The sequence below is a fragment of the Pristis pectinata genome, chromosome 1, assembly GCF_009764475.1.
Source record: "Pristis pectinata isolate sPriPec2 chromosome 1, sPriPec2.1.pri, whole genome shotgun sequence".
In the NCBI taxonomy this organism is placed as follows: Eukaryota; Metazoa; Chordata; class Chondrichthyes; order Rhinopristiformes; family Pristidae; genus Pristis; species Pristis pectinata.
In genome coordinates, this window is record NC_067405.1 from 3,706,671 (window position 1) to 3,718,848 (window position 12,178).

At 47.0% G+C, this 12,178-nt stretch overlaps 1 protein-coding gene across 6 annotated transcripts in view; it reads left to right on the top strand.

Annotated features, from left to right (window-relative positions):
- Positions 1–12,178, top strand: part of LOC127569540 (villin-1-like) — a 473,442-nt gene that overhangs the window by 397,823 nt on the left and 63,441 nt on the right. For all 6 annotated transcript variants that reach the window (XM_052014293.1, XM_052014300.1, XM_052014306.1 and 3 more), the window contains exons 2-3: positions 997–1,137; positions 5,050–5,167. The gene's annotated coding sequence lies outside the window, so the exon portion shown is untranslated. The remainder of the gene's footprint in view (positions 1–996; positions 1,138–5,049; positions 5,168–12,178) is intronic.

Sequence of the window (12,178 nt, forward strand, 5' to 3'; positions counted from 1 at the left end):
GACAGGGGAAACATTTCAAGGATGAACTCAAAGCTTCCCTGAAGAAATGCAACATTCCTCCTGACTCTTGGCAATCCCTGGCTCGTGACTGCTCACAGCCGAGGAGGGACATGGGGCATGGTGTTGACAACCTCAAGGCTGTGCATCGGATGCACCCAGGTGCCCAGAGTAAAGAACAGAAGGAGTGGAACCACTTCTCAAACTACCCACAGCTCTGCCCCATCAGACCCTCCTACGCAGCAGAATCAGATTCAGAATCAGGTTTATTATCACTGACATATGACGTGAAATGTGTTGGTTTGCGGCAGCAGTACAGTGCAAGGCATAAAAATACTACAAGTTACAAAATAAATAAATAGTGCAAAAGAGGAATAACGAGGTAGTGTTCATGGGTTCATGGACCGTTCAGAAATCTGATAGCGGAGGGGAAGAAGCTGTTCCTGAATCATTGAGTGTGGGTCTTCAGGCTCCTGCACCTCCTCCCCGATGGTTGTAACGAGAAGAGGGCATGTCCTGGATGGTGAGGGTCCTTAGTGACGGGAGCCGCCTTCTTGAGGCACCGCCTCTTGAAGATGTCCTCGATGGTGGGGAGGGTTGTGCCCATGATGGAGCTGGCTGAGTCTACAACCCTCTGCAGCCTCTTTCGATCCTACGCATTGGAACCTCCATACCAGGCGGTGATGCAACCAGTCAGAATGCTCTCCACCGTACATCTGTAGAAATTTGCAAGAGTCTTTGGTGACGTACCAAATCTCCTCAAACTCCTAATGAAGTAGAGCCGCTGGCATGCCTTCTTTGTGACTGCATCAATGTGTTGGGTCCAAGATAGGTCCTTTGAGATGTTGACGCCCAGGAACTTGACAAGATGGTGTCAGAGTGTGGCGAGTCATGATATCTTCAGCAGATCCATTCATTACATTCATTATAATCATTCTATTCTGTTAAATCTCAGTTCTAAGGCTGTAAGAATTACTAGCAATGTTCTCTTCAATCTAGATAAAGAGACACAGGAGACTTCAGACGCTGGAATCTGGAGCAACACACAATCTGCTGGAGGAACTCAGCGGGTTGGGCAGCACCTGTGGGAGGAAAGGAATTGTGGACGTTTTGGGTCGAAACCCTGCACCTACAGATCTGGTGATCTTCAGATTTCTCATGTATTAACAGATAAACTCTTTAACTCTTGATCTCCCACTCTACCTCGTTGTGGCCCTTGTACCCTATTTGTCTACCTGCACTGCACTTTCTCTGTAGCTGTAACACCATATCCTGCATTCTGTTTTTCTTTTTACTACCTCAATGTACATACGTACGGCACGATCTGTCTGGATGACAGACGAAACAAAGTTTTTCACTGCCAGTGACAATAATAGAGCAACATTATTGAGCGATCAATACCAGAGGGCTCTTGGGCTCTTTTCTCTGGAGTGGCAGAGGCTTAGGGGTGATCTGTTGGAAGTGTATAAAATTATGAGGGGCATAGATAGGGTGGACAAGCAATATCTTTTTTCCCATTATTGAGCGATCCAATACTAGAGGGCATGCATTTAAGGTGAGAGGGGGTAGGTTCAGAACAGACGAGAGGGGTACGTTTTTTACTGAGAGAGTGGTGGATGCCTGGAATGCGTTACCTGATAGGGTGGTGGAGGCAAATTCATTGGGGGCTTTTAAGAGGGGCTTGGATGGGCACATGAGTGAGAGGAAAATAGAGGGATATGGGCATTCTGTAGGTAGGAGGGAATAGCTAAGCTGGCACAACATTGTGGGCCGAAGGGCCTGTTCTGTGCTGTACTGTTCTATGTTCTATATTCTAGAAACATAGAAAACCTACAGCACATACAGGCCCTTTGGCCCACAAAGTTGTGCCGAACATGTCCCTACCTGTTTGCTAGGCTTACCCATAGCCCTCTATTTTTCTCAGCTCCATGTACCTATCCAAAAGTCTCTTAGAAGACCCTATCATATCCGCCTCCACCACCGTTGCTGGTAGCCCATTCCACACACTCACCACCCTCTGAGTAAAAAAACTTATCCCTGACATCTCCTCTACACCTATTCCCCAGCACCTTAAACCTGTGTCCTCTTGTGGCCACCATTTCAGCCCTGGGAAAAAGCCTCTGACTATCTACACGACCAATGCCTCTCATCATCTTATACACCTCTATCAGGTCACCCCTCATCCTCTGTCGCTCCAAGGAGAAAAGGCCGAGTTCCCTCAACCTGCTTTCATAAGGCATGCTCCCCAATCCAGGCAACATCCTTGTAAATCTCCTCTGCACCCTTTCTATGGCTTCCACATCTTTCCTGTAGTGAGGTGACCAGAACTGAGCACAATACTCCAAGTGGGGTCTGACCAGGGTCCTATATAGCTGCAACATTACCTCTCGGCTCCTAAATTCAATTCCACAATTGATGAAGGACAATACACCGTATGTTCTAATAAGCCAATTATCAGATACCAATATCATCTGTGGAAGAGGACACAGGTAACACATTGAACTCATCAGTCACCTCAGAGCCTACAAAACCAGCGTAGAAGCAAGTTCTCCATGGTCCCGAGCCTCCAAGAAGAAGATTGTTTCTCGATTTTTCCCAGAGTAAACTTCACACCTTCCCCAGTAGTAACAGACACTTCCTCCGGTATCCCGGGGTGGCCATTCCTTTCAAGAATATCTGTGGTGTGTTGTTCTCTTTAACGCCAACAGACTGATTTGAGGTCAGGTTGAAGTGTCCCCAAGTTACCATGGTTACCATAATCTGGATTTTAGCAATTCATGGAAACAATGTCCAAGTGTCTCTGTGTAATTGGAGAGGAGCAGCGGTGCTAATCTGCTGATTAAAGACCATCTCACTCACAGAGAGGCCATTAAAAGGGTGAGCAAATCTCTCCATCAGAGATAGCAGAGTTCTGTAGGAGACAGGAGACTGCGTGAGGAGTTCTCCTGCTGCACTGGTTCAGTCGAGATCCGATACATATGCAAGATCAGGAAGAGTTTTGTTGAATAAATAAGGAGGTCTGTGATCAGAGGAGGCAGATTCAAGGTAATTGGCAAAAGAAGCAGAGGGGAAAGAGTCGTTTCTGATTGTTTTCAGTTTGATGCAATCTGAGATGAGATTCAAAAACAACTATGAAAAGGGAAATTAAATAAACACTTGTCCAAGTAAAAATCTGCAGAGCAGGCACGGTAGTGCAGAGGGCAGGCATGGTAGTGTGGCGTTTAGCGTAATGCTTTACAGCGCCAGCGACCCGGGTTCAAATCCGGCCGTGGTCTGTAAGGAGTTTGTATGTTCTCCCCGTGTCTGTGTGGGTTTCCTCTGGGTGCTCTGGTTTCCTCCCACATTCCAAAGACGTAGGGGTTAGGAAGTTGCAGGCGTGCTATGTTGGCACCGGAAGCATGGTGACACTTGCGGGCTGCCCCCAGAACACTCTACGCAAAAGATGCATTTCACTGTGGGTTTCGATGTACATGTGACTAATAAAGCTATCTTATCTTATCTTACCTTATATGGTGAATGAGCAGAGAGTGGGACTTGACAGAGCTCTTTGAACGAGTTGGCACAGGCGTGATTGTTTGAGTAACTCTCTCCTATGTCCCAAGACCCCGTTAATGGGGGATGGTGGGGAGTGGCCGGGTTACAGTAGGATGGGAGTACACTGACGTGGGGCTGAACGGAGTCTTGGAGATGGTGAGAGTGAAGGGCAACCAGAATGTGTCCTGTCCCTCGATAAGGACAATGAGCAGCGGCTTCTGTCATTGGTAGGGGAGAGGAGTTGAGTCCAGCGTAGATCAGCCAGGCAGGACTGAGGGGCCCAGTGGCCTACTCGTGTTCCTTTATCCTTGTGTTCTTGTGTCACTTGTTTTCTCTCACAGAGTTTTGCTGAGGTGGAAAGGATTATGAGCCATAGAGTCATAGAGTTATACAGCACAGAAACAGGCCCTTCGGCCCAACTCATCCATGCCAACCTAGTTGTCTACCTGAGCCAGTCCCATTTTCCTGTGTTTGGCCCATATCCCTCTAAACCTTTCATATCCATGTACCTGTCCAAGTGTCTTTAAAACGTTCTAATTGTACCCACTTTAACCACCCTCTGGCAGCTCGTTCCATATACCCACCACCCTCTGTGTGAAAAAGTTGCCCCTCAGATCCCCTTTAAATCTTACCCCTCTCACCTTAAAACTATGCCCCCTGGGAAACAGACCATGACCATACATCTCATCTATCCCCTAGTGATTATATAACCCTCCATAAGGTCACCTCTCGGCCTCCTTCACTCCAAGGGAAACATTGACTCTGTCTACACTTCTTGCTGCCTCAGTAAAGCAGCCAGCATAATCAAAGACCCCACCCACCCCGGACATTCTCTCTTCTCCCCTCTCCAATCGGGCAGATGATACAAAAGCCTGAAAGCATGTACCACCAGGCTCAAGGACAGCTTCTATCCCACTGTTATAAGACTATTGTATAGCCCCCTAGTACGATAAGATGGACTCTTGACCTCACAATCTATCTCATTATGGCCTTGCACCTTATTGTCTGCCTGCACTGCACTTTCTCTGTAACTGTAACACTTTATTCTGCATTCTGTTATTGTTTTCCCTTGTACGACCTCGATGCACTGTGTAATGAAATGATCTGTACGGATGGCATGCAAAAGAAAGTTTTTCACGGTACCTCGGTACATGTGACAATAATAAACCAATTTATCAATTTACCACCTGGCCTTCTAAACTCAAGCTGTCTCTAGCTGATAGTTTAATAGGAACTCACCCAAATAAGGTTGGGAGCTCAATGCAACAGAACACAGAGTCTATCAGCACTTATTGGAACGAGGCTATTGAGCTCCTTGAAAATGATTCCAGGCTACAACCAATTCCTGAACTGATTTTTATTAGTTGAACCAATTGGTATCTCACCCAGCCAACAAATATTTAACCTGGTTTGCTCATATCCCACACCCTGTTCTTTTGATTTTGTTGTGGTGAGTAATTTTAAGTTTGGTTCATCTCTCTCTCTCTCTCTCCTGATCAAAATGTGACGCTTCGCCAGTGCTGATTAGCTGTGCAGGTAATTTGTGGAGTGTTTACACAAGCTGCAAGTGCAAAGTTCACCCTGCTCCTGGTCAGTATTCCCGGTTCCTCGACCCTGACAGGCTGCTGGTTTGAAGGTAAGACTCCCTCGGGAGTGTGTTCCCATTGAATACTGAAGATCATGTTACTCTATGAATGTTACTGCTGGAACTTAACAAACAGATTCTGCAAGAGAGTAAAGCCAGATTTTAGTGACAGCATTACCTGGTGATTGTTTAAAACCTTCTCCCTAGCTGACGTAATAATTTAGTTTGTGGCAGTATTGTCTCTGATATGTGTATCAAGGAGCAGGGGTTCCACTTGGTCTGAGATGCATTTTCCCTCTTCTTTGAGCTTGTGTTGTCCTACTTCAGTACTGGGTGTGATGAGGATCCTGACTCTGCAATCATCAACTGCACAGACTCACACAGCATGGAGACAGAAGCCCACTGCGTCTACGCTGACCAACAAGCACCCTTTTCCCTTAATCCCATTCTATTCTCCCCACATTCCAATCGACCACACCCACCCTGCAGATTCTACCCCTCACCTACATGTTAGAGGGCAGGCACGTTAGCGTAACGCTATTACAGCGCCAGCGACCTGAGTTCAACTCCCGCTGCTGTCTGTAAGGAGTTTGTACGTTCTCCCTGTGTCTGCGTGGGTTTCCTCCAGGTGCTCTGGTTTCCTCCCACATTCCAAAGACGTAGGGGTTAGGAAGTTGTGGGCGTGCTATGTTGGCGCCAGAAGCGTGGCGACACTTGCGGGCTGCCCCCAGAGCACTGTACACAAAAGATGCATTTCACTGTGTGTTTTGATGTACATGTGACTAATAAAGAAATCTTACATCAGCCAATTAACCCACCAATACCCACAACTTGGAGGAAAATGCAGGGCCCCGGGGAGGTCCTCGTGGTCACAGGTTTAATGTGCAGACTCTGCACAGGCAGCACCGGAGGTCAGAATTGGCCCTGGGTTGCTGGAGGTAACTGCTGTACCACTGCGCACCACCACCCCCCCCCCCCACAAAGATATCAGACTTTGATATTTTGGAACCTTGCCCTTGGTGATGAGTCAATGGGGAGAGTGTGGCAGTGATGGGCAGTGGGCACTTACAGAACCAAACAGCAAGTAGAAAATCAAACAAAAACTACAGATGCCAGAAATCTGAACCAAAACCTGAAGATGCTAGAAACAGTCAGCAGGTCTCACAGGAGTCAGGATATTATGTTGCAGTTGTACAAGTTGTCAGTGAGGCCACACTTGGAGCACTGTGTACAGTTTTGGTCACCCAGTTATAGGAAAGACGTGGTTAAACTGGAAAGAGTGCAGATAAAATTTACGAGGATGTTGCCAGGACGAGAGGGCCCGAGTTACAGGGAGAGGTTGGCCAGGCTAGGTCTTTATTCCTTGGAGTGTAGGAGAATGAGGGGCGACCTTATAGAAGTGTTTAAAATTATGAGAAGCATAGATAAGGTGGATGGCCACAGCCTTTTCCCCAGGGTAGGGGAGTCCAAAATTAGGGGGCATAGATTTAGGGTGAGGGGGAAAGATTTAAAAGGGACCTGAGGGGCAACGTTTTCCCACGCAGAGGGTGGTGAGTATATGGAACGAGCTGCCAGAGGAAGTGGGTGAGGGAGGTACAACAGTATCATTTAAGAAGCACTTGGATAGGTACATGGAGGGGCGGGGCTTGGAGGGATATGGGCCGAACACAGGAAATTGGGACTAGCTGGGTGGGCACAGTGGTCGGCATGGACTGGTTGGGCCGAAGGGCCTGTATCTGTGCTGTATTGCTCTATGTCTTTATAACTCCAGGTCAGGCAGCATCCGTGAAGAGGGAAGCAGAGTTAACATGTCCAGTCAATTATCAAAAATGGGAATAATCTATAGACATGAGCTGATGAAGAGATTTAAATCCAATTCCAATTAAGTTCAGTTAAATACACTGAACTTTCTAAACAGGGTAATAAAAGGACTGGTGTCTTAATGGTGACTAATGGAAACTGTCAGATTGTCCTAAACACCACAGTTTGGTTGAGCTTTCCGTGGAGAACTCAAGAAGATCGATGAAGATGGTCGATCATTTGGCAAACTTCCACGTTAGACTGGTCCAGAAGGTTATGGGATCCAAGGTGAGCTGGCTAATTGGAAGGAGAAGGTGGTGGTAAAAGGATGCTTCTCTGACTGGAGAGTGGGATCAGTGCTGGGGCCCTCGTTGTTTGTGATATGTATTAACCACTTGTACATGAACGCAGGATGAATGATTCGTAAGTGTGCAGAAGACATGAAAATATGCGGTGTTGTAGTTTGTAACGAACGTTGACTGCAGCAGGATATAGATTGGGAAATTGGGTGGAGTGTTGGTGAATAGAAGGTAATCCTGACGTGTGAGGTAATGCATTTGGGAAGTCAGATAGGTGTGGGACATGTATAATAAATGACAGGGCACTGAGGAATGTTGCTGAACAGCAGGACCTGGAGTTCATCCATAGTTCCCTGAAAGTGGCAACATGGCTGGTGAAGGCATGAGGCCTTTGTAGGTCAGGGCAGAGAGTGGGGACGTTATGTTGCAACTTTACCAAACACTGGTTGGACTTCACTTGCAGCACTGTGTGCAGTTCTGGTCACCACACTATAGGAAGAATGTGGTTACACTGGAGAGGGTGCAGAGGAGATTCACCAGGTAGTTGCCTGGGATGGAGGACTTTATTTAGAGGTACAGATTAAATAGGCTGGGCTTGTTTTCCCTGGAGCAGAGGAGGCTGAGGGGTGAACTGATGGAGGTGTATAAAATTATGAGGGCCATAGATGGCCAGGATCTTTCTTCCCACGGTAGGAGTATCAAAAGCAAGAGGGCACAGGTTTAAGGTGAGAGGAAGGAGTTTGAAAGGGGATCTGAGGGGTGAGGTTTATTTACAGAGAGCGGGTGATATCTGGAACTCGCTGCCAGAGGAGGGGGTGGAATCAGATACAATCGCTACTTTAAGGAGCATTTGAACAGCGAAGGCCTGGAAGAGGTAAAGGCACAGTGAGAAGCTTTTGTTTGTGTGCCATCCAGGCAGATCATTCCACACATTAAAGTAGTACAAAGAAAACAGAATGCAGAATATAGTGTTACAGTTACAGAGAAAGTGCCGTGCAGGCAGACAATAAGGTGCAAGGGCCACGACGAGGTAGATCAGGAGATCAAGAGTTCATCTTTAGTGTATGAGAGGTCTGTTCAAGAGTCTGATAACAGTGGGATGGAAGCTGTCCTTGAGCCTGGTGGTACGTGCTTTCAGGCTTTTGTATCTTCTGCCCGATGGGAGAGAAGAGAGAATGTCCGGGGTGGGTGGGGTCTTTGATTATGTTGGCTACAGTGAGAAGTGTAGACAGAGTCCATGGAGGGGAGGCTGCTTTCCGTGATGTGCTGGGCTGTGTCCACAACTCTCTGCAGTTTCTTGGGCAGAGCAGTTGCCGTACCAAGCCATGATACATCTGGATAGGATGCTTTCTCTGGTACATCTGTAAAAATTGGTGAGGGTCATCGGGGACATGTTGAATTTCCTGAGTCTCCTAAGGAAGTAGAGGTGCTAGTGAGCTTTCCTGGCTGTAACATCAATGTGGCTGGACTAGGACTCTGAGAATCGAAACCCAATGTTGGGATTGAACCAATGACTTCTGGATTAACAGAGCAGTAACATTGTAATCTAATTGAACCTAAGCCTCTCTACATTCCTACAAAGTTGTTCAGAGGGTTGAAATTGTGTGGTGGCAGGGAAAGTGGTGTGCGACCTGAAAGGTTGGGTAAGGACAGTAGATTACCTTCCCTGAAGGAAGTTAGTGAACCAGATGGGTTTTTAATGACAATCCCGTAACTTCATGGACACCATTAGTGAGGATAGCTTTTTATTTAATTAACTGAAATTAACTTCCACAGCGGAGACACAAGAGACTGCAGATGCTGGAATCTTGAGCAATAAACGATCTCCTGGAGGAACTCAGCGGGTTAAGCAGCATCTGTGGGGGGAAAGGAATTGTCGACATTTTCGGTCGAACTGTTGACAATTTGTTTCCCCCTCCACAGATGCTGCTCGACCCGCTGAGTTGCTCCAGAAAGTTGTTTGTTGCTTTAAATTCCACAGTGGCCATCACTTAAACCTGTGCTTCTGGGTTGACCCTCATCAATTTTTATCGATGCACCATAGAAAGCATCCTATCCGGATGTATCACGGCTTGGTACGGCAACTGCTCTGCCCAGGACCACAAGAAACTGCAGAGTTGTGGACACAGCCCAGCACATCACGGAAACCAGCCTCCCCTCCATGGACTCTGTCTACACTTCCTGCTGCCTCGGTAAAGCAGCCAGCATAATCAGAGACCCCCTCCCACCCCAGATATTCTCTCTTCTCCACCCCTCCCATCAGGCAGAAGATACAAAAGCCTGAAAGCACGTACCACCAGGCTCAAGGACAGCTTCTATCCCGCTGTTATAAGACTATTGAATGGTTCCCTAGTATGTTAAGATGGACTCTAGACCTCACAATCTAACTTGATATGGCCTTGCACCTTATTGTCTGCCTGCATTGCACTTTCGCTGTAACTGTAACACTTCATTCTGCATTCTGTTATTGTTTTCCCTTGTACTACCTCAATGCACTGATGTGATGAAATGATCTGTATGGATGGCATGCAAAACAAAAGCTTTTCACTGTATCTCGGTACACGTGACAATAATACACCAATTACCAATTTACTTCAGGGTTTAGCAGCCCAAGATCTCTGGCTCCAACCCACACCTCCTCCCTGTACGTGTGTGTGTGTGTGTGTGTGTGTGTGTGTGTGTGTGTGTGTGTGTGTGTGTGTGTGTGTGTGTGTGTGTGTGTGTGTGTGTGTGTGTGTGTGTGTGTGTGTGTGTGGCAGGGGCTGAGGGGTCGGTCATTGATCTGAATCTCATCCATGCTGTTAGTTCCAATAACACTAATCCTCCTGGACACGCAATAACTGTGCTTGTTCAGTCTGAGGCCTGGCCGTTCTCAATCTACATGACACGAATTCAGTAGGTGGAGAGGAGACTATATCTCTTCACTGGTGAGGAGGAAGGGGGAGTTTGGAGATAGAAGAGACGACAGTGAGCACTTCACACAAATAGTCATTATACAGCCCTTCAGCCCAACTCATCCATCGTGGCCAAGCTAGTCCCAGTTGCCCACGTTTGGCCTGTATCCCTCTAAACCTTTCCTATCCATGTCAAATTTATTATCATGAGCACAAGTACGGTGAGGTACAGGTACAGTGAAAAACTTGCAGCAGCATCACAGGCACATAGGTACAGACAACACACAGAATATAAACTATGCAAGACACAAACTAGACAAGACATAAACAGTAGCTGTAAAAATGTCTTTTAAGTGTCATAATGGTAATTTGGTAAAAGAATGGTGGTGGAAATCGGGAACCCTGCTGTAATATAACTCCCGAACACCCTCCCTAAAGCTGCTGAGCACATGAAGCTTTGGCAAGAGGCAATGGTGTATTACAGAATGAGGGTATTGAGAGCGATGGAGCAAGATTGGGTCAATTGGGAGAGGAAACGCACAATGCCCATGGTGAAACTGAACAGTGAAGGGGTTTGATGGGTTGGACAACCCATGTTCTGTTCCCTATGTGTTCAACTGACCAGGGGTAATGTATAATTCGGTAGTACATGGGTGTGTCAGTCAATGCTAAAGGTGACATTCGTGACATGTGCTAACAGTAAGAACCAGAGTTCAAAGATTTCTCTCTCTCTGATGGGACTTGATGATATCCTGTACTTGCATAATTTGAAAGCTTTTTATGACCAGTTTCTTGGCAGAATGCTTGTATGGCTTCGTTCTCGTGTGATTGTAAAATATTGGCTCCTGTTCTTGCTTTTATAACCCTCTTTCCCATAACCTGTGCACTTTCAGCACTTAATGACACACTACACATTCCTCTCACCTGACCTTTGATCGGCTGTTGTAAAGCAGGGATCAGAGAGGGCCTGTTGCTTGATATCGGCTGCCCTGGCATAGAACAGAAACCAGACTGGACAACTTGTAGGTCCAGGAAGATGGGACCTCGAATTGGGGCAAGAGGGCAGTTTAGCCCTTGCAGACATGTCTGCCTCTGTGATGTTGCTTTGGTTCTGAGTCTCTCTCAGAAGGTGAAGGATAGCCTTGGAGGGAAGGAGTACATTTGGCAGAATGATATCACAGTTAAGGCACGGTAGTGTAGCGGTTAACATAACACTATTACAGTGCCAGTGACCTGGGTTCAATTCCGGCCACTGTCTGCAAGGAGTTTGTACATTCTCCCCGTGTCTGCGTGGGTTTCCTCCGGGTGCTCTGGTTTCCTCTCACGTTCCAAGGATGTACAGGTTAGGAAATTGTGGGCACGCTATGCCCCCAGAACACTCTACGCAAAAGGTGCATTTCACTGTGTGTTTCGATGTACATGTGACTAATAAAGATGTCTTAAGCCAGAGAAGGCTACTGACTTAGTGTGGGTAAATGGGGTTAGTGTAAGACAGCGCATGTACAGGGTAGGACGAAGCGTGTGTTTCTATGCTCTTATGATTCTATGACTTCTTGACTCTACTGAGGGTTAAATTGTGATCCTGCTGTTTAGTCATAGAGTCATACAGCATGGAAACAGGCCCTTCAGCCCAACTTGTCCATGCTGACCATGGTGTCCGCCCAGCTAGTCCTATTTGCCCGATAGCCCTCTCACCTCTTCCTGTCCAATTACTTATCCAAATGTAGTTTAAATGTTATGATTGTACCTGCCTCAACCACTTCCTCGTGCACGGTAGTGTAGCGGTTAGCGTAACGCTATTACAGCGCCAGCGACCCGAGTCCAATTCCTGTCACCAACTGCAAGGAGTTTGTATGTTCTCCCCGTGACTGCGTGGGTTTCCTCCGGGTGCTCCGGTTTCCTCCCACATTCCAAAGACGTACGGGTTAGGAAGTTGTGGGTGTGCTATGTTGGCGCCGGAAGCGTGGCCACACTTGCGGGCTGCCCCCAGAACACTCCACCCAAAAGGTGTGTTTCGATGTACATGTGACTAATAAAGAAGTATCTTAGATATATCTCTGGCAGCTCAT